The sequence below is a fragment of the Pongo pygmaeus genome, chromosome 2 (assembly GCF_028885625.2).
Source record: "Pongo pygmaeus isolate AG05252 chromosome 2, NHGRI_mPonPyg2-v2.0_pri, whole genome shotgun sequence".
Taxonomy (NCBI): Eukaryota; Metazoa; Chordata; class Mammalia; order Primates; family Hominidae; genus Pongo; species Pongo pygmaeus.
Window position 1 is genome coordinate 158,968,886 of NC_085930.1, and position 21,309 is coordinate 158,990,194.

The 21,309-nt window shown below is 37.3% G+C and overlaps 1 long non-coding RNA gene across 1 annotated transcript in view; it reads left to right on the forward strand.

Annotated features, from left to right (window-relative positions):
* Window positions 1-8,621, forward strand: part of LOC129032652 (uncharacterized) — a 53,652-nt gene extending 45,031 nt beyond the window's left edge. The window contains exon 3 of the long non-coding RNA XR_008501424.2: window positions 7,789-8,621. This is a non-coding gene — a long non-coding RNA (uncharacterized LOC129032652). The remainder of the gene's footprint in view (window positions 1-7,788) is intronic.
* The last annotated feature ends 12,688 nt before the right edge of the window (window positions 8,622-21,309 follow it).

Sequence of the window (21,309 nt, forward strand, 5' to 3'; positions counted from 1 at the left end):
TGACATAATCAAACCTATTCGTGGTGCTGTTTAAGGGTATGAATATTGGAGTCTGAATACCAGGTTACAATTCCTATATAAAGCACTTTACTTTTCAGGCAAATTACATAATTTATCTGAGTTTTAATTTCTTCACCTGTAAACTGGCCATTTTAAATCACCTGGCTTAACTACCTCACAGGTTGTATCAAAAAACACGAAGTGTGTGTTTTCTTTCTGTAAACTGTTAAATAAAATACAAATGTTATTTCTACCATAGTGCTTGCAGAAAGTAAACTTCCAGAAAATAGACTTTTAGGGATAATTGAGGCTTCACCACAAATATTTTTTATTTTAATTAGAACAAACATACTTTTCTTCTGTGTTCAACAATCCTGGGACCAGACCAAATAACTTACTCACTTGCTCCAGGAAATTCTTGTTCCCAGAGGCTGACTGAGAACCAATTAAATGACTGACTTACCAAGAGTAACATCTTGTTCTTAAGTACTCACTTCTATACCCTCTCCTCACTGTGCCCAACAACCCAAAGATATTGTGTTATAAACTCTGCCCAATCCTAGTTTCCTGCCTTGCAAGACTTGCCATAAAAGCCATCCATCCCAGGCACTAAAATACTGTAAGTATCCTCTCCTGACTTTCCCCTTTTGAAACACAACCAAGACTTTGTCAAGGTGGTGTTTTCTCTTTCCACAGTAGGATAAAAAGCTTAGCTTTGCTTGATCAACATGTTTTTCTGGTAGTTTTTTTGGGAAATAAACATAATCCTGTGAAAAATCTTCCCTAAATGTAGTCATTCCAACTTTCTCTCTTCCACAGCAGGATGGCCTGGTAGAACATACTATTCAGTGCCCTGGGTGATCATTTAAAATATGAATTTTTCATCCAAATGTGTAGTCCACTAAAGTTCCAATAATTTCAAACCTCTGAATGGTTGAGTCCTAGTTGAGAGTGGAATGAAGTAGTCCCCAAAGCTTCTGCCTCAGAATTTGGGGCCCAATAATAGGGCAATTCAACTTCCATGGGAGCTTCTGGTGCCCAGTCAAGAGCTGAGGTCTTCTGGCTTAATGTTTGTTAATTACGGTATAGTTGAGGTTTTCAGACTTCAGTGTGTATAAAATCATTGGAGAAGCTTATTTGTAATGTAGATTTCAAAACCCCATCCCCAGAGATTCTAATTCATAGACACAGAATATAGGGCCCCAGAATCCATATCTTAAGTCTATAGTCTTTTACAGACCATATTTTGAGAAATATTGAATGATTATAGGGGAAGTAAGACCCTCGTGGATGCAGGAAACTGGTTATGATGAAAATCTTTAGATAACATCTAGTAATGAGGCACAATTTCCTGAAATAATACTGTTTATTCTGGGCTTTAGTTTCCTCATTTGCAAAATAGAATTGCTAAGTTTTATTAACCACAAGAGTCAAAGTATATTTGGGTTCATGAGCTGCCCGATTCTCCTTGCTTGATGCTCTGCAAATAAAAACCCTCCTTTCTCTCGCTGCAAACCTCAGTGTGGATGTTTGGTCTTACTGCCCCAGGCAAGTGGACCCCAGTTTGGTTCAGTGACACCCGGGGCCAGGGAACAGGCTCCTACTATGCCGTTGATCTGTCATCCTCAGCACGTGGCTTCCACTTTATAGTTTAAGACTCATGCAGCCACCACTTCTGCATTCCAGGCATCAGGAAGAAGAAGGGAGAGCAAAAGACAGGAATCTTCTCCATAAGGCACTTCCCAGAAGTTGCACATGTCACTTCTACTCACATCTCATTGGCCGAATTAAGTCATGTGATTATACCTAACTAAAACAGAGGCTTGGAAATGCAGTCCTTGTTCAGAGCAGCCAGTGTCTGGCTAACATTCAGCAAAGGAAAGCCTATCTATTATTAAGGAGAGGGGAGAGAACAAATTATTGGTTTCTGCTACATGGACGTTGTATAAAGGGCCTTAACTATCATGTTGGAATAGTTTGTATTTAATTCATCTAGGAATTTGGAGACAATAAATTGTTATGTGGCAAAAATGTGACATTATTTTAGGAATGTAATCCATCTTTCAGTGATCTGTAGGAGGGACTAAAAGAAGGAAAACTTGAAGCAGGAAGGCCAAATCCGTGATGGCAACAGGTAAAGCAAGAGGTAATGTGGACAGAATTTAGCAGCAGCAGTAAGAATAGAAAGGAGACACTCAACTGAAAAAATGGAACCAAAAAATTTGGTAACTGAATTTACTGTGTGGATGAACAATGAAATGAGAATATCAAACTTCAATCATGACTGCCCGGAATGGAAGAGCACAAGCTCAAATATCTACAGAGGCCCTGTAGATAAGTAACTGGGCAAAATGGGCTCCCATATCACCCAACAGGAAGGCAGGGGGCCTTCCTGGTGCCTAGCAATAGAAAAGCTGCTCAGGCCCCTGGAGACACCCCTGTTCAGACTTTGAATACCACTGGGACCATCTTGGGGGGCAGGGGCAGGGAGATAGGAGTCTCGAAAGAGACTCCTACAGCAGGAGAAATAAAACATTTATCAATATCTCCCACTTAAAAATCTCAAACTACCCTATTAAATGAGTATAAAATACTTATGTAACCACTTCCACCCTAAGCCTCCAAGACGAATAAGGATTATAAAATAGTCAGCATTTCTACATGCCCTAACAATATCTAAGAGCTAACATTTATGTAATGTTTTGTTGTTTTTATTTTTTAAAAATTCATTTATTTACTCATTCTCTTAAATGGGATTCCCATTTTACATGTGAGAAAACTGAGAAATAGTCACGTTAACTAACAGTCATATTGCCGGAAGGGGTAAAGTTGAGATCCTAAATCAGGCCTTTTTGCCTCATCATCCCAAGGTCTCCCACCTCTGTTACATGAATGAGCAGAAAGCGATCACTTCTGGATTGTGTGGATGTGCATGCATGCTGTCGATTTTGTTGATCACAAAGAACTAAGAATGCCCTGAGTAATCTGGAAAACACAATTGTTATGTCACTTCCAGAAAAACTGCTTCCATCTGGATTGGTAGTCAGTGTTCCTGTAATATGAGAGTTTTCTCTTCACTTGGGACATTGAGACCTAGTGATGTTTCTGGCTTTCTGAAATCTCTTGTACATATTCTCTTGGTTGATGTGGCAACTGCTTCTGTTGTTGCTACTGACGTACGCAGGCCTTTCATGTTGCTCACTGAACTTACTGAGACTTCTAGGTTGGCTCATGACCCAGATGCATTCCTTAAACTCTTCCCACCTGAACTCAAAAACACACAAACCCTGCTTTGAGCCTCCTTCAGAGAATAAAATCTCTGTTAACCTGGAATAAAATATATCTAGTAAATAAAGAATAATGTATTACAGTTGTTGATGACATAAGGAATTTTGAAACAGCCCAAACATCTCATCATAGGGTTTTATGTGCCCTACTTATGTATCATCATAAGCTTATAATGAAAGAGCTACTCAATGAAATGTTATTTATTTATTCATTAAAAAATGATAAATGAGCAGTCAAGAAATTGAATGTGGCTGTGGTTTTTATCACGTTAAAAAAAAAAAAAAAGAAAATGGCAGGAAGGAAATATACCAACATGCTAACATTGGTTACATAGCCTGTAGCACATTTAAACAGAAAGAAGTCTTGTCAAAGGAACATTTTGTGAGAACTGCAAATCAACAGAACACCAGCATCTCAGCTGTTAGATTCGGTTCAGATATTGATCAATAATAATAACAAGAGGGGTTCTTTACTTAAGACTTCATGAAGTGAATAGAAATTTGAAGAGAATGACTAAACCCATACTTTAAAGCAAGAATTATATGCAGTCTTACAAGAGAGTTGAAAGCATGATGAATAATCAAGTCCTGGAGTCAGACTACTAATTGCAAGGCTTTGGGAAAGTTACTTAACCTCTTTGTGCTTCTATTTCCTTTTTTTAAAAAAAATGGCACGGTGAAATCCCATCTCACTAAAAATACAAAAAACTACCCGGGCGTGGTGGCAGGTGCCTGTAGTCCCAGCTACTTGGGAAGCTGAAGCAGGAGAATGGCTTGAACTGGGAGGCAGAGCTTGCAGTGAGCTGCGATCATGCCACTGCACTCCAGCCTGGGCGACAGAGCGAGACTCTGTCTCAAAAAAAAAAAAAAATGGTGTTGTTAAGGATGAAATAAAACTACCTGGCAAACAATAAGTACTCGATAAAAGTTACTAGAAGCATTCTGACATTGATTCTCTTTCTTTTCTTGCTAAGAAAATGTTGATAAGCATTAGCCACATGTAGCAAAAGAATGACTGTGTCCGGTGTTTGGAAACATATTTGGCACCTCCTTCTGCTTGCTTAGGAAAAGCTCCCTGAGTGATGTAGCCCTTAGTTCTTTCTTTGATCTGGGAGCTTTGTAGTCTGTCCTTTGGGTGGAAAATTAACCCCATATATGGGATCCAAAATGAAGTTAATTTCCACAAGTGGGAGGAAAAACAGACGCCATGATATTTCCTATGTAATGCCATCACGCGTTCTCCTTTCCACTCTGCAGCACACCAGGGTGGCACAGCTCCAATATGCAGCTTGCATTATGTTAGAGGCTTGACTAGGATGGAAGGGCCACATATGAGCCAGCTGCAGGAGGAGTAAAGTGTCAGGAGGAAAGGGACAGAGTAGGAAAGGGACAGAGCGTCACGCTCTGCCCCAAATTTACTTTATGACGTTGGGCAAGTGGACTCACTCTTACCCTTGGTTCCTCCCCAGGCAAAATGAGGGGCAGAACTGAGTAAATTCCTTCCAACACTAACATCTATGATTCTATTTTCCCCTCCCAGTGACCACTTCCTCTGAAAGTACAGCTGACTCACAACCCCAGGCAGCTTAAGATGTGCTCCAAGCCCTTTCTCATCAGTAAAGCCTGATTAATATCAGCCTGAATTTAAGGCTGTTTAGCAATTGTCCTGCCTGCAGTTGGGGGTGAAGGAGGTGAGCTCCCCATCTGTGCAGGCTGGGGGCTCTGCATTTACCCACTGTGATCATTGCTATGGTCTATTGCTGCCTCATCTTTAAACACTGTTTACTCTGCCTTTCCTCTCTCCCAGCATTCTTCTGAATTGGGCTGGATGATTTCTCCTTTTCCTTTTCAGAAGTTTAGTTTACCTTTAGCTTTAGCTTGGAGCTTTGGTGATGAAAGAAAAGAGATCATATTTCCTCTAGTCAGAGCTGTATTTTCAGGGCACAGCTGCCTGGACCCACTAGAAATACAACAAGAGTACATATGAGGTCATGGTCAAATCCCATCCAGCTCCCTCCTAATAGGAGAAGAACCCAATGAGAGTTTAGTCTCCGGAAAGTCAAGCTTAGCCAGGCTTGTGGGCTGGATGCTGGGTGCTGGTGTCATAGTAGATCAGTTGAAGGGAGGGTGTTTTTCTAGGTTCTGGATGGAGCTCCAATCTTTTCTCTAATTCTAAATTCTCATGACTGCCTAAGGGCTAGGAGAGGCCTTAATCTTTGATTCATGGAATGTTGGAACCAGAAGGTCTCCAAGAGCTGTTGTGTTGTGACACTGAAGCACTGTTTATTGATTCCCTGGAAAGCCCTAACAAATATGACTGGTGCACTTTGGAAGGCCATCTAGTTGAATTAGGAGTCTTGCAATTCCATGTTCACGTCACCTGTGCGTGTGACCAATGTACACATAAGCACAGATTTGCGCATGAAGCAGGTGACTGGGGAACAAATGATGTATTTGCCAAAGCATTTGGAATATTCACTCCAAGACAGCAAATAGCAATAAATCCAGGTCTTTGAGCTGGTAGTAATATCTACATGTATACAGTATTGCTTGAGTTCTTATGATATGCTAGGCACTATCCTGCGGGCTTCATAAAGATTGTATTATTTAATGTTCACTATGATCTTATCAGATTAGGGCTGCTATTCTTCACACTTAATGAATGGGGAAACAAGGCTTAGAAAATTTAAGTGAAATTTAAATTTTCCGAACTCACAAAGCTGCTCATGGTAAAAACAAAATTTAAACCAAAGTAGTCCGTCTGCAGAGCTGTGGATCTATCAAAAAAACTATACTGCTCCCCTACATGTGGTCTCTGTCCCAATGACATGGTGAATACTTTTCATTTTGCAATGAATTTCACTTAGTGTAGGTTAAGAACCAGGATTTTGGAGATTTAGTACTGCCTAGGTTCAATCTCAGTTCTGTCATCTGTTGTTAGAATCTTGGCCAAGTTGATTAACCTCTGTGCCTTAGTTTCCTCATCTATAAAATGGAGATGATAATAGTATCACTCTCATAAAGTTGTGATGATTAAATAAGAAAACATAAGCAAAAGTCTTAGAACATAGTAATGCTAGCCATTCTTATCTTTTTAGCTATTATTAGTAACAAGCATGTATTGATTACCTACTGTATTTCAAGTGTTAGGTTCTTAGATGTAGGCAGAGAAGACGGACAGGATATTATGGTTAATAAAAAAAAGAAATTATAGAGAGGGAAAGATAGATTTTAAACCAATCATGATATAAAGTGTTATAATCCATAGTGGATCACTAAGAAAGGATTGACAGGCAGAGACAAAGTTGCAAAGGATGGTTTGGGACCAGACTTGAAAGGGTACAGAAACTGCAAGTGCTAAAGGGTTGGGACTTCATCGTGTGTAGGCAATGTAGGCAACCAAGGAGCTGAGGTGTTTTTAAAATAGTGGTTGGTGGCACAATCATTTAAGGGTTTTACTAACCACTGTCTGAATCCTATTTAATCAAAGGTGAGTATTAGAAAAAGTTCCAAGAGAAGAGAAATGGTCCTTATAAAAACATTTTTGCCAGATTTTAAAAAATTCTGTTTGCAAGCTGATCTGTAGATTTTATATAACATTAAAATATTCTCTGTACCAAAAGAGGACTTCAAATCATTTTATATCCTGATCCCATATGCATTGTGCAAATGACTCTCATTGACTTAGTACATTTGGCACCCTCTAGCATGTATAAAACATGCTTTATAAATAGTAACATAGCCCATGCTGCCAGGGCCTCCTCTTGACTCAGGCAAAGATGACAGTGTATTCTCTTAAGAATATGAGATAATGCATGAGGCAGTTCTTGCAATATGTATGCCAGAGAAAGTTTGAGCTGGGGTATAATCTCTAGGGAATGGGAATAATTTTAAAAGTCAAAGCTATGGTTGGCTGGTTTTTTACAGCAATAAACCCAACCTGTTCCACCAGTTCCATTCTGCATGGTTGATTAAGTGACCAGCATGACCAGCCAGTCATTCCCTGCTGTGTATGCCCAGCTCAAACACAGAGAGCTAAATGAAGCGGAAAAAAACCCACGTTTATAAAGGAAGAGCTGAGGATGTGCAAGGATTTAGCACAACATGTTCATCACAGTGTTAATTAAAATAGTAAGGATGCCCAACAATTGGTAAAGTGTTTGACTATTATAGTACATCTGTAAGACTCACTACTTCATAGTTATTGAAAAGGATGATCTATAAAAGAATATAATAACACAAGGGAGTTATACCACAGTAAATGATAATTTTAAAAAGAAAGCTTCTAATACTGTATGCACAATAAAATCTTATTTTTGTAAAAGAAAAAAGATTCCTGTTTTAATAGCTATTATCTTTAGAGGTTGAGATTATTGGGGACTTTTGTTTTATTCTTTTGCTTATGTATACTATTTAATTTTTCTATAGTGAAGATCTATTAATTTTGTATCAAAAGTTAAAAAAAATTATCTTCCCCTCTCTTCCTGGGTGTTGCCTACAGAGGGAAAGCCATCTCCTTCTTGACACCGTGGCTACCCTTAGACCCCTCGTGAAGCCCAAGATCATCAAAAATGGACCAAGAAGTTTATCCTTCACCAGTCGGACTGACATATCAAAATTAGATGTACGCATATAGCAGCAACCCAGAGGCATTGACAACAGGGTGTGGAGAAAAATCAAAGGCAAGACCTTGACCGCCAATATTGGTTGTGGGAGCAAAAAGAAGCAAAACATGCTCCCCAGTGGCTTCCAAAAATTCCTGTTCCACAATGTCAAAGAGCTGGAAGTGCTGCTGATGTGCAACAAATCTTACTGTGCTGAGATTTCTCAACATGCTTCTCCAAGAACAGTTAAAGCCACTGTGGAGAGAGTAGCCTGACAGCCCACCAGAGTCACTAGTCCCAATGCCAGGCTGCACAGCAAGAAAAATTAATAGACAGCTCATGTACACATTTTATTTGTGGTAAATAAAACCATAAATACTCTGTCATCTGGCATCCTCCCCCTTAAAAACATACAAAAAATACAAAAACAAAAACCAAGAAAATCTAAATAAAAGAATAAAATATTTGTGGGTGCTTTATACATGTTGCTCATTTAGTTCTCACACCAGTCCTATGAGATGGTGTGGCGAAAACCATCAGTGTTCTCCCAAATCCATGTGTTTCATGGCATTTCCAGCCTCCTTTGCAGTCAGATTGGCCATATAAAAGACTTCTGACAGATGAAATATAGACATGAGTTATGCACCCCCTTCCAGCCTGGCCTTACAATAGCCTACAGTGCTTTTTGCTCTCTCTCTCCTTCTCTTCTTCATCACCCTGAAAGCAAATAACTCCAACTCGTAGCCCAATTAAAGGAGCTCAAATGTTCAGAGAGCTGCCCAGGAAAACCACCTATCTTCACCCACTTTGTGCTCCCTCTCTCTTTCTGTCATGTGAGGATACAACAAAAAGTTGGCAGTCTGCACCCTCGAAGGGGGCCCACACTTGGACCCATGTATGCGGGCACTCATCTCAGACTTACAGCCTCTGAAACTGTGAGAAATACATTTCTGTTGTTTGTAAGCTACTCCATATAAGAATTTTTTATAGCACCCCAAACTGTCTAAGGCAGTGCATTTACACGATTGATATTCACAGTCATTACTGATATAATTGCATCAACATCTAACATATTTGTGATGTTTTCTATTTGTTGCCCTTGATTTTTGTTTTTATTTTTGTCTTTCACATTTTTTCTGCCTTTTGTGGTTTTAATGAGCATTTTCTCCTTTATCAGCATATCATTTGTAGTTCTTTTTTTTTTACTTTTATTTATGGTTGTCCTAGAGTTTGCAGTAGACATTTATAACAAATCCAAGTCTACTTTTCAATTACACTATACTTCTGTAGTGCAAGTACCTTATAGTAACAAAATTTTTGTAATTCCTGTCTCACATTCCTTTTATCATGTTGTTATTCATTTAACTTATACATAATCATGTATATATGAATATATTGTTTCTGTTATTATTTTGAACAAGCTGTTAGAACAATTAAGAATAAAAAATAAAGAGTTGAAGAAAGATATAACACACTAACATTAATTAAAAGAAAGCAAGAATAGCTATATATTAATTTCAGACAGAATAGCCTACAGACCAAGGAAAGTTATCAGGAATAAAGAGAGGAATTACGTACTGATAAAAGGGTCAAGTCTCCAAGAAGACAGGGCAATCCTCAATGAGTATGTGCCTAACAACAGGGAATTGAAATATGTGAGAAAAAGCTAATAGAACCGTGCAGGAGGATTATGGCAGGATGGCACTGTAGAAAGCACCAGGAATGTGTCTTCTCACCTAAACACCAACGGCACTAGCAGAATCTGGCTAATGTAATGGTTTTGGAACTCAGGAGTCTATTGAAGACTTAAAATTTTCAGGGGAAGGCTTAGATGGTAAATGCTGGTTAATTTCAATCAATTTCTGCTCTTAGCACAGTTGCAGTTACCTATCCCCCATCCCTCAGCTCTGGGACAAGTAGCTGTGCACATGTTCCTGGAACAGCCTGCAAACAACTTGCAGAAGCCAGGTTGGGTGAAAAGGATTCTGTTCTCAAATATCCTGGATTGGTGCCCTTCTGATCTCAGAGATGCAGACAAAGAAGAAGCCATTGTTGTTGCATTTCCCAGCATTGCTGCAAGTCCCTTCCCCCTTGGCTGATGTGACTTCCAGCAGAATGTAGTATACCACATTAACAAAATGAAGAAAAGTTCACATGATCATTTCAATTGATGCAGAAAAAGCACTTGACAAAATTCAACACACTTTCATGATAAAAATATTCCACAATGTAGGAATAGGAGGAAAAATTACCTCAACATATGAAAGTCATATGTGAAAAATTCATAAGGCACATCATACTCAATGATGAAAGACTTAAAGCTTCTCCTCTAAGATCAGGAATAAGGGAAGTATACCCACTTTTATCATTCTATTCAACAGCATACTGGAAATTTAGCAAGAGCAATTAGGCAAGAAAAAGAAATAAAAGGCATCCAAACTGGAAAGGAAGAAGTAAAATTATCTCTGACACAGATGATATAATCTTATATGTGGAAAGCCCTAAAGATTTCTTTAAAACACTGTTAGAACTAATAACTGAGTTCAGCAAAGTAACAAACAAAACTCAATTGCATTTCTATGCACTAATAATGAACAATCTGTAAAGGAAATGGACAGATCCAACAGGCAGAAAATCAGCAAGGACTAGTCCAACTCAACAACAGTATCAATCAAATGATTATAAGGGCCTCTGTAGACTACATCATCCAACAACACAGTACACATACTTCTCAAGCTCACATGGAACATTTTCTAAGAGAGACCACATTTTGGGGCATAAAACATGCATTAATAAAAATGAAAGAATATAAATTGTACAATGTCTTCTCATAACACAATAGAATTAAACTAGAAATCTGTAACAGAAAGATAGCTAGAAAATACTGAAATACTTAGAGATTAAACAACATACTTCTAAATAACACATGGGTCAAAGAAGAAATCACAAGAGAAGTTTTAAAATACTTTGAAGTAAATGAAAATGAAAACACAACTCATCAAGATTTGTGGGATGCAACAAAAGCAGTGCTTAGAGGAAAATTTATAGCATTGAAGGCATATATTAGAAAAGAAGAAAGAACTAAAATAAATAATCTAAACTTCCACTTTAGGGAACTAGAAAAAGAAGAGCAATAGAAATCCAAAGTAAGCAGAAAAGAAATAATAAAAATTAGAGCAGAAATCAATTAAATGGAAAAGAAGAAATCAAGTGAGAAAATCAACAAAACTGAAAGCTTGTTTTTTGAGAAGATGAACAAAATTGAGAAGTCTCTAGCCATATTAGCAAATAAAAAAAGAGAGATAATACAAATTACTAATAACAAAAATGAAAGAGGGAATATTATTATCGTTCCCATGGACATTAAAAAGACAATAAAGAAGTACTATGAGAACAACTCTATGCGTATAAATTTGATAACCTAGATTAAATGTACCAACTCACTGATAGACTCAAGTGGCCAAAATACACACACAAGAAGAAATAGACAATCTGAATAGACATATATATATATATATATGTGTGTCTGTGTGTATAGATGTTTATATGTATATATGTATCTATACATACATATACAATATATGTGTGTCTATATATGTATACATATATATTTAAAATTTGAATCAATAATTAATAACCTTCCAGGCCAGGTGCAGTGGCTCACACCTGTAATATCAGCACTTTGGGAGGCCGAGGCAGGCAGATCACCTGAGGCCAGGAGTTGGAGACCAACCTGGGCAACATGGCAAAACCCTGTCTGTTCTAAAAATACAAAAATTAGCAGCGAGTGGTGGCACATGCCTGTAATTCCGCTACTTGGGAGGCTGAGGCATGAGAATCGCTTGAACCCAGGAGGCAGAGGTTGCAGTGAGCCGAGATGACACCACTGTACTCCAGCCTGAGCAAAAGAGAAAGACTCTGTCTCAAATAATAATAATGATAATTATTATTGTTATTATTAACCTTCCAAAACAGAAAGAAACAGGTCCAAATGGGTTCACTGGTAAATTCTACCAAAAATTTATGGAATAAATTATACCAATTCTACAATATTTTCCAGAAAATAGAAGCAGAGGGACTACTTCCCACCTTATTCTATGAGGCCAGCATTATCCTAATACCAAAACCAGACAAAGACATTACAAAAAAACAAAACTACAGACCAGTATTTCTCATGAACATAGATACAAAAATCCTCAATAATATATTAGCAAATAGAATCCAATAAAAAGAATTATACGCCACAACTAAGAAGTATTTATTCCAAGTGTGCAAGCCTGGTTCAACATTTGAAAATCAATTAATGTAATCTACCACATCAACAAACTAAAGAAGAAAAATCACACAAGCATACCAATTGATGCAGGTCAAGCATTTGACAAAATCCAACACTCACTTATAAAAACTCTCAGTAATCTAGAAATAGAAGAGAACTTCCTCAACCTAATATAGAATATCTACAAAAACCCACAGTAAACATCATATTTAATGTTAGGAAACAAAGATTCCTGCTAAGATCAGGAACAAGGTAAGGATATACCCTTTCACCTCTCCTTTTCAACATCATACTTGAAGTCCTAGCTAATACAATAAGACAAGAGAAGAAAATAAAAGGTATAAAGACTAGGAAGAAGGAAATAAAACAGTCTTTGTTTACAGAATATGTAATTCGCTATGTAGAAAATTTAGAGGATCAACAAAAAAGTCTCCTGGAACCAAAAAATGAGTATAGCAGTTTTGCTAAATACAATGTTAATAGACAAACGTCAATAGTTTTTCTATATACTAACAATGAACAAGTGGAATTTGAAGCTAAAACATACTACCATTTATGTTATCACCCCTCAAAATGAAATACTTAGTTATAAATCTCATAAAATATGTGAAAAACTTATATGAGAAAAACTGCAAAGTTCTGATGAAAGAAATCAAGGGGGAAATAAGTAAATGTAGAAATATTTCATGTTCATGGATAGGAAAACTGAATATTGTAAAAATGTTGATGTCAGTTCCTTCCAACTTGATCTATAGATTCAGCACGATTGAAATTAAAATCCCAGCAAGTTATTTTGTGGATATTGACAAACTAATTCTAAAATTTACATAGAGAAGCAAAAGATTCCAAATAGCCAATTCAACATTGAAGGAAAAAAAAATCAGAGAAATGATGCTGTCTTTAATACTTATTGTAAAACTACAGTGATCAAGACAATGTGGTATTAGCAAAGAATAGACAAACAGATCAATGAAATAGAATGGAGAACTCAGAGATAGACCCACATAAATGTAGTCAACTGATCTTTGACAAAGGAGCAAAGGCAATACAATGGAGAAAAGATAGTCTTTTCAACAAATGGTGTTGAAATAATTGGACATCCACATGCAAAAAATCTAGACAAAGACCTTAGGCTCTTATAAAAATTAACAGAAAATGGATTATAGACCTAAATATAAAATGCAAAAATAAAAAACTCCTAGAAGATAATGTAGGTGAAAATCTAGATGAATTTGGATATGGTAATGACTTTGCAACATCAAAGGCAAAATTCATGAAATAAAGAATTTGATAAGTTGGACATTATTAACATTTGAAACTTCTGCTCTGTGAAAGACAATTCAAGAAAATGAGAAGATAAGCCTTAAACTAGGAGAATATACTTGCAAAAGACAGATAAAAGACTATCATCCAAAATATAAAAGAACTCTTAAAACTCAACATAAGAACTCAAACAACCCAATTACAATTACAAAATGGGTCAAAGACCTTAACAGACATGTCACCAAAGAAGATATACAGATGCCAAATAAGCATATGGCAAAATGCTATATACATCGTATATCATTAGAAAAATGCAAATTAAAACAATAATTAAACACTAACTATGCACCTATTAGAATGGCCAAAGTCCAGACAATTGATAACACCAAATGCTGGCAAGGATGTGGAGCCACAGGAACTCTCATTCATTGCTCCTGGGAATGCAAAATGGCACAGCCACATTAGAAGACAGTTTAGCAGTTTCTTACAAAACTAAACATACTCTTACCATATGATCCAGCAATCATGCTGCTTGGTATCTACCCAAAGGAAATGAAAATTTATAGCCACTCAAGAACCTGTACATGGATATATACAGCAGCTTTATTCATAATTGCCAAAACGTGGAAGCAACCAAGATGTCCTTCAGTACATGAAAGGATAAACTGTCATAAACTGTGGTACATCCAAATGATGGAATATTATTCAGTGCTAAAAGGATATGAGCCATGAAAAAACATGAAGGAAACTTAAATGTACATTATTAAGTGAAAAAAAGTCAATCCAAAAAGGCTATATACTGTAGAATTCCAGCTATAAGACATTCTGGAAAAGGCAAAACTATGGAGACAGTAAAAAGATCAGTGGTTGCTAGTGGTTAGGGAGGAGGGAGAGATAAACATGTGGAGCACAGAGGACATTTAGGGCAGTGAAACTGCTCCGTATGATACTATAGTGGTGGGTATACGTCATTATACATTTGTCCAAACACATAGAATGTACTACAGCAAAAATGAATTGTATTGTAAACTATGGACTCTGGGCGATAACGATGTGTTAATGTAGGTTTATCAATTGTAACAAAGGTACGATTCTGGTGAGATGTTGATAATTGGGAAGGCTGTGCATATTCAGGGCAGGAGTTGTTAGGAAACCTCTGTACCTTCTACTAAATTTTGCTTTGAACCTAAGGCTACTCTAAAAAAATTTATTCAAAAGAGATAAACCTTCACTATGTTAAGCCATCATGACTTCAAGCTGTTTGTTTCAGCAGCATAGCCTATCCTACCTTAACTAATGTAGGTTTATATTATTGTTATCCCATTTTACAGGTGATGTAACTAAGGTTCAGATTGTCTTAGTCAGTTTTGTATTGCTGTAATAGAATACGACAGGCTGGGTAATTTATAAAGGAAATAACTTTATTTCTCACAATTTTGGAATTTGAAAAGTCCAAGATCAAGGTACTGGCATCTGGTGAGGGCCTTCTTGCTGCATCATCCCATGGCAAAATGAAAGAGGGTGAGACAGGGCAAGAGAGAAAGAGAGAAAGCAAGAATGAACTCACTTTTATAACAAACTCACTCTCATGATAACAAACCCACTCCTTAGATAATGACATTAATCCATTCATGAGCATAGAGCCTTCATGACCTAATCACCTCTTAAACGTCCCACTTCCCAACACTGTTGCATTGGAGGTTAAATTTCCAACACATGAACTTCAGGAGACACATTCAAGCCATATCAGAGAAAAAGCAACTTTTCTAAAATTGCAGAACTATATACAGGGTAAAATTGGAACTAACCCAATGCCTGTTACACTCTAAAGCCATAGACTCTACAACCGCCTATAGAGAGTTATACTTTATTTCCCAGGATGTGAATGCTTTCAACATATGGTGATTTTTAGAGTGATTGTTAGCTATACCCACGGGCTGATGGGGGTGTATATAAAAGCTCGAGGTACATAAAAATCATTTGAAGTGCTGGTTTTTAAAATGCCAGTTCCAGGACCCCATTCTCATAGATTATGATTCAGTAGCTCAGGGAAAGGAAAATGGAATCTGCATTAAACAAATACTAAAGAACAAACCTGTGCCCACAGATTTATGAGGTAGTTAACCTCAGTGATAGACAAGAGACATCTTTCTGGTTTTTTTGCCCATGACCTCATCTGATGTTTGGGGACATTCTCCCTTCTTTTGTATCTTACACCACCACCCACCACAGAAGCTGAAAAATAACAATCACACGTATTCCCAGTTCTCAGGCAAATGACCTAGGCTTAGCCTGTCAGACACACCTGCCCCACACTTGGAACCAAAGTTAGTGAAGGAAAGAAGTAGACTTGAGAGGAGCCCTGTGATAATCTTGTGACTCAGTGGGCCAAGCGACAGTGCTGGTAGCATCCTTCCCAGAGAAGTCCTGGGGTGAGGTTTTAGGATCATTCTGGACATAGATCACTCCAAACCCATTTCTTCTGCTTTATTGCCATTTCTGTGAGCTACTCAAAACCCTTTTCACAGTTCAGCTTAAATCCACCAGAGTGGATGGTGTGCTGTTGCTTACTATTAAGAACTCTGACTGTGAATTGAAATTGCAGCCAACAGTGTTTGGGTATTTCATTCACACCTTGAATACATGCAACCCCCCCACCCCCAACTCTCTTTCCCCAAGACTATAATGGTACTTCCTTCATCTTATTCTACCTTTTCCCTAGCCCTCTCAATTATTTTGTAGACAAACCTCAGGAGACCCTCTCTGGCAAAGGCCGACTTCTCTCATGGGGGGGCACTAAAATGATTAATGTTGAACGGGCAAAGACAGAATCCATTTGAATGAGCTTGGAGAGGAAATCTGAGAATGTGCATATGTATATAAATTTTTTGTCACATATTCTAAAAGTGAATGAGGCCACCTCCCCCATTCTTCTGCTGCTTCACACTGCCTTATAGCTAGAAGTAGAATGGATTTTGCACAGGGAAATCCAGAGTCTCCATATAGCCTTGTTGTGCTGCTTATGAGAGCAGGATGAGCAGATGATTGGAGCACCCACAACCCAAACACTTGCACTCTAGAAAAGCATAAGGTGTAGAAACCCCAGGACACATTCCCGGTTGTGTAAGAAATACTTTCCTTTGTTTTTCTTTGACAACTGAATTCATGTTTTAGCTTTCATCCTGCCTGGTGGCAGAAACTTAATCTCAGTCAATTCAGAGTTCCCTTTTCTCCCTGAGTTTGTGGCTAAGTTCCAGGAGGCTTATGTCACAGCTTTGGGAAAGGACATCTGGCTCTTGGTAAATCATCTATGAGGCTGGCATCTGCTAAGATTCACAGCATTTTCTCTCCTCTTCAGTCCATAGGTGTGCTGTTATCCATCCCCATTTCTGACATCTGGGCCTCCCCAAGTGTGGCTCTTTTTTATTCTCTCAGCCCACTTTTTTGTCTACTTTTCCATGTATCTCCTCTCTCTGCTTGTGAGTATGTGGGACTTCTACGAGGCTGCTTTAGGCCCCTCATCTGGGACACCCCGTAGAACCATCTTTACTGGTCACCCCTGTGTCCTGCTAGTGCAGGATCAACCAGGGAGGCTTACCACCCCCCAGGTTCTACATGGAAAGCAAGAATAGATGCCCTGTGCACGTGGATTCCTCAAACCTAGTTGGGATTCTGTCACTCCTCCTTCTACCCCCAGGGAAGGCAGGGAAGGGGTGAGAGGGGGAGAGTGAGGGAGTTGGGAGAATGGTAGGGGGACCTCTTCATGGGCCCAGCTTTTTATACTTCCCTCCAGTCCTCTTCTGCCATTAATCCAGGAAATATGTAGAGCTAATTTGGTGGGTGGGTAAAACTGGCTCTAAGCCATTATGTGTTCTTTGAAATCTTTTGTCCTATGTCCTGTGCTCTTTCTGGTCCCTGCTGTGGCTTAGGCATTTAGACCTAAAAAAACTTCTCTCCCTCTCTGCTGCGTAGTTCCTACCCTGAGACAAAGTACACTGTACTCTCCACAAGCTGGAGTGGGAGGAAGAGCTGCAGGAAAATCCTGGGCTAGGGTGGGCACCCAGTGGTTATCTTAAAACATTATTTCACAACAGGGGTCTGATATGTAATGTACTGCTGAGGGTTTTTTTTTTTTTTTTTGCTTTTTATAAATTTCCAAGAACATCATGCTCCTCCTACCCAGTCTTCCCAGCTAAACAGTGATTAGATTATAAGACAGGCATTCAGAAGGGTTAATGGAATTGATCCTTTTGATAATGTCTATTTACTAAAAGAACAGAGATTGTCTTATTTTTATGTACTCTATATATGTAACTTTTATGTACATTTGAGATTAATTGCTATGAAATGAAGTACACCATTTTCCTCTTCTTGACTTTCATATAAATGACATCATGGAGTATGTACTTTATTGTGTCTGGGTTCTTTTGCTAAGCTTAATATTTGTGAGATTCACTTATGTCATTCTGCATATTTTTCATTACTGTGTAGTATTCCATTGTATAAATAGGCCAGGGTTTATTTACCTATTCTTCTGTTGGTGGACATTTGGATTGTTCCCAATTTTTGGTTATTATGAAAAAAGCTGCTATGAACATTCTTGTACATGTCTTCTAGTAGACACAGGCTTCATTTCTCTTGGATATACACCTAAGAGTGGGATTGCTGGGTCAAAAGATAGTTATGTGTTTAGCATTGCGATATAATGCCAAACAGCTTTCCAGGACTTGTAGGGATTTATACTGTCACCATCAATATGAGAGTTTCAGTTTCTTGACATCTTAACCAATAATTCATATCATCAGTCTTTAAATTTAGCCATTCTTATGAGTATATAGTGTTATTTCATTGTGGTTTTAATTTCTATTTCCGTTATGAGTAATAATGTTGAGCACTTTTCCATATGTTTATTAGACAATTAGGTATTTGAATATCCTCCTTTGCCTTGTGTCTGTTCATGTCTTTTGACCTTTCTTGTTTCTTCATTTTTAGAGACAGGATCTTACTCTGCTGCCCAGGCTGGAGTGCAGTAGAGCAGTCATAGCTCACTACAGCCTAAAAGTCCTGGGCTCAAGTGATCCTCCTTCCTCTGATTCCCAAGTAGTTAGAACTACAGGTGCTTGTGTGCCACCACACCAACTAATTTCTTTGCTCATTTATTATTTAGGTGTCTTTTTTCTTATTGATTTATAGGAATTCTTTATACATTCTGGATGTAAGTCTTCTGTTGGATATATGCATTGCAAATATTTTCTCCCAGGCTATGGCTTGCATTTTCACTCCTTTAATGGTGTCTGACTTTTGATAGTAGAAGTTCTTAATTTTAGTGATGTCCAATTAATTAACGTTTTACAGTTAGTGCTTTTTGTGTCCTATTTAATCTCTGCTTAATCCAAGTTCATGAAGATATTATTCTACATTTTTTCTAGAAGCTTTATTTTTTCATCCTTCACATGTAATTTTTACTATCAATCTCAAAATAATATTTGTGTCTGATGTAGAAGGCAAAGTTCTTTTTTCTATATGGATATACAATTGCTATAAAACCATTACTGAAAAGATTCTACTTTTGCCTTTGTGTTGTTATTGCATATCAAGTAACTGTATGTATGTGGGTATATTTCTAGGCTTTCTAGTTTATTTTGTTGATGTATTTGCCTGTCCTCAGGCCAGTACCACACTGTATGAATCACTGTGGCTTTATAGCAAATCTTGAAATGTGGTTGTGTAAATCCTTCAACTTTGTGTTTTTCTTCAGGGTTGTCTTGATTATTCTAGGCCATTTGCATTTCCATGAAAATATTATGAATTTCCACAAAAAAATCTGCTAGAATTGTGATTGGAATTTCATTGAATCTGTAGGTCAATTTGGGAAGAAATGACATCTTAACACTATTGAATATCTAATTCAATTTAGCAAGGTTACTGGATAAATCTATGTATATTCCACTATATTGTCTGATTAAAAACAGTGTCACTTCTTCATTTCCAACCTTTATATATATTTTTTTCCTGACTTAATGAACTAGTTAGTTCCTCCAACATAATGCTTAATACTAGTGGTGATAGTGGGCATTCTTGTCTTATTTCTGGCCTTGGGGATAAGGAGATCACTATTTTACCATTTACGTAATGTTAACCTTAAGAATTTTATAGGTACTCTTGATCAGATTAAGGAAGTTCCCGTCTTATCCTAGTTTACTAAGAGATTTTATCATGCATAACTTGAATTTTGTCAAATGCTTTTTCTGCATATATTCAGGTGATATTATGATTTTTCTCTTTTATTTTGTTAATTTGGTGAATTACTTTGATCAATTATTGAATAATAATCAGTTTTGTAGTTTCGTAAAGCTTCACTTGGTCAATGTATAATCTTGTTTCTTTATCAATAGATTCAATTTATTAATGTTATCTTGTTTTGGATTGTAATGTCTTTGCTCTTAAAACATAGTGGCCTATAATAGTCCTTTCTTAGAATGTCCTTGGCAGTTTTTGATATTAGAATTATGCTGGCCTCATAAAACCCCCAAATTTGGAATTGTTTCCTCATTCTTCTTGAAAAGTATATTAATTTTCCCTTAAGTATTCAGAAAAATTTATCAACAAAGCCATCCGAGCGTACAGTTTTGCTCTGTTTTCTGGGGTGGGGCAGGCTTTTAATTACAGATTCGGTTTTTAAAATCAATATAGGATTACTTATTTTTCCTATTTCCTCTTGCGTCAGTTTAAATAATTTACATTTCTCAAGGAATTTCTTCATTTCATTTTTTTAAAAATCATTATTATTATTATACTTTGGGTTTTAGGGTACATGTGCACAATGTGCAGGTTAGTTACATATGTATACATGTGCCATGCTGGTGTGCTGCACCCATTAACTCGCCATTTAGCATTAGGTATATCTCCTAATGCTATCCGTCCCCCCTCCCCCCACCCCACAACAGTCCCCAGAGTGTGATGTTCCCCTTCCTGTGTCCATGTGTTCTCATTGTTTAATTCCCATCTATGAGTGAGAACATGCGGTGTTTGGTTTTTTGTCCTTGCGATAGTTTGCTGAGAATGATGATTTCCAATTTCATCCATGTCCCTACAAAGGACATGAACTCATCATTTTTTATGGCTGCATAGTATTCCATGGTGTATATGTGCCACATTTTCTTAATCCAGTCTATCATTGGTGGACATTTGGGTTGGTTCCAAGTCTTTGCTATTGTGAATAATGCCGCAATAAACATACGTGTGCATGTGTCTTTATAGCAGCATGATTTATAGTCCTTTGGGTATATACCCAGTAATGGGATGGCTGGGTCAAATGGTATTTCTAGTTCTAGATCCCTGAGGAATCGCCACACTGACTTCCACAATGGCTGAACTAGTTTTCAGTCCCACCAACAGTATAAAAGTGTTCCTATTTCTCCACATCCTGTCTAGCACCTGTTGTTTCCTAACTTTTTAATGATTGCCATTCAACAATGTTGTAAAATGTTTTGGCATTTTGTTTTTAAAATTTAGGATCTGTAGTTATACTTCTTTTAAAGTTCCTGACACAGGTAATTTGTGATTTTTTTCCTTCTTAATTCTATAGTCAGAATTTATCAATTTTATTGCTCTTTCCAATAAAACAATTTTTTGTGTTATTCATATTTTGTTTCTACCTCCATTTCTATTTCATTGATTTCTCTTTTTTTCTTTATTTCCAGTCTTTTTGTTTTTTTGTTTGTTTCATTTGTATTTCTTTTTCTTGCTTCTTGAGATGGAAACCCGGTCTGGGTTGTATACCATGATGGTACACAAAATAGTACAAGGAGTTGATTTTATATTACACTGAATCACATACTAAGAAATTTATTCTTTTAAATTATCTTTCAGTCCTTCT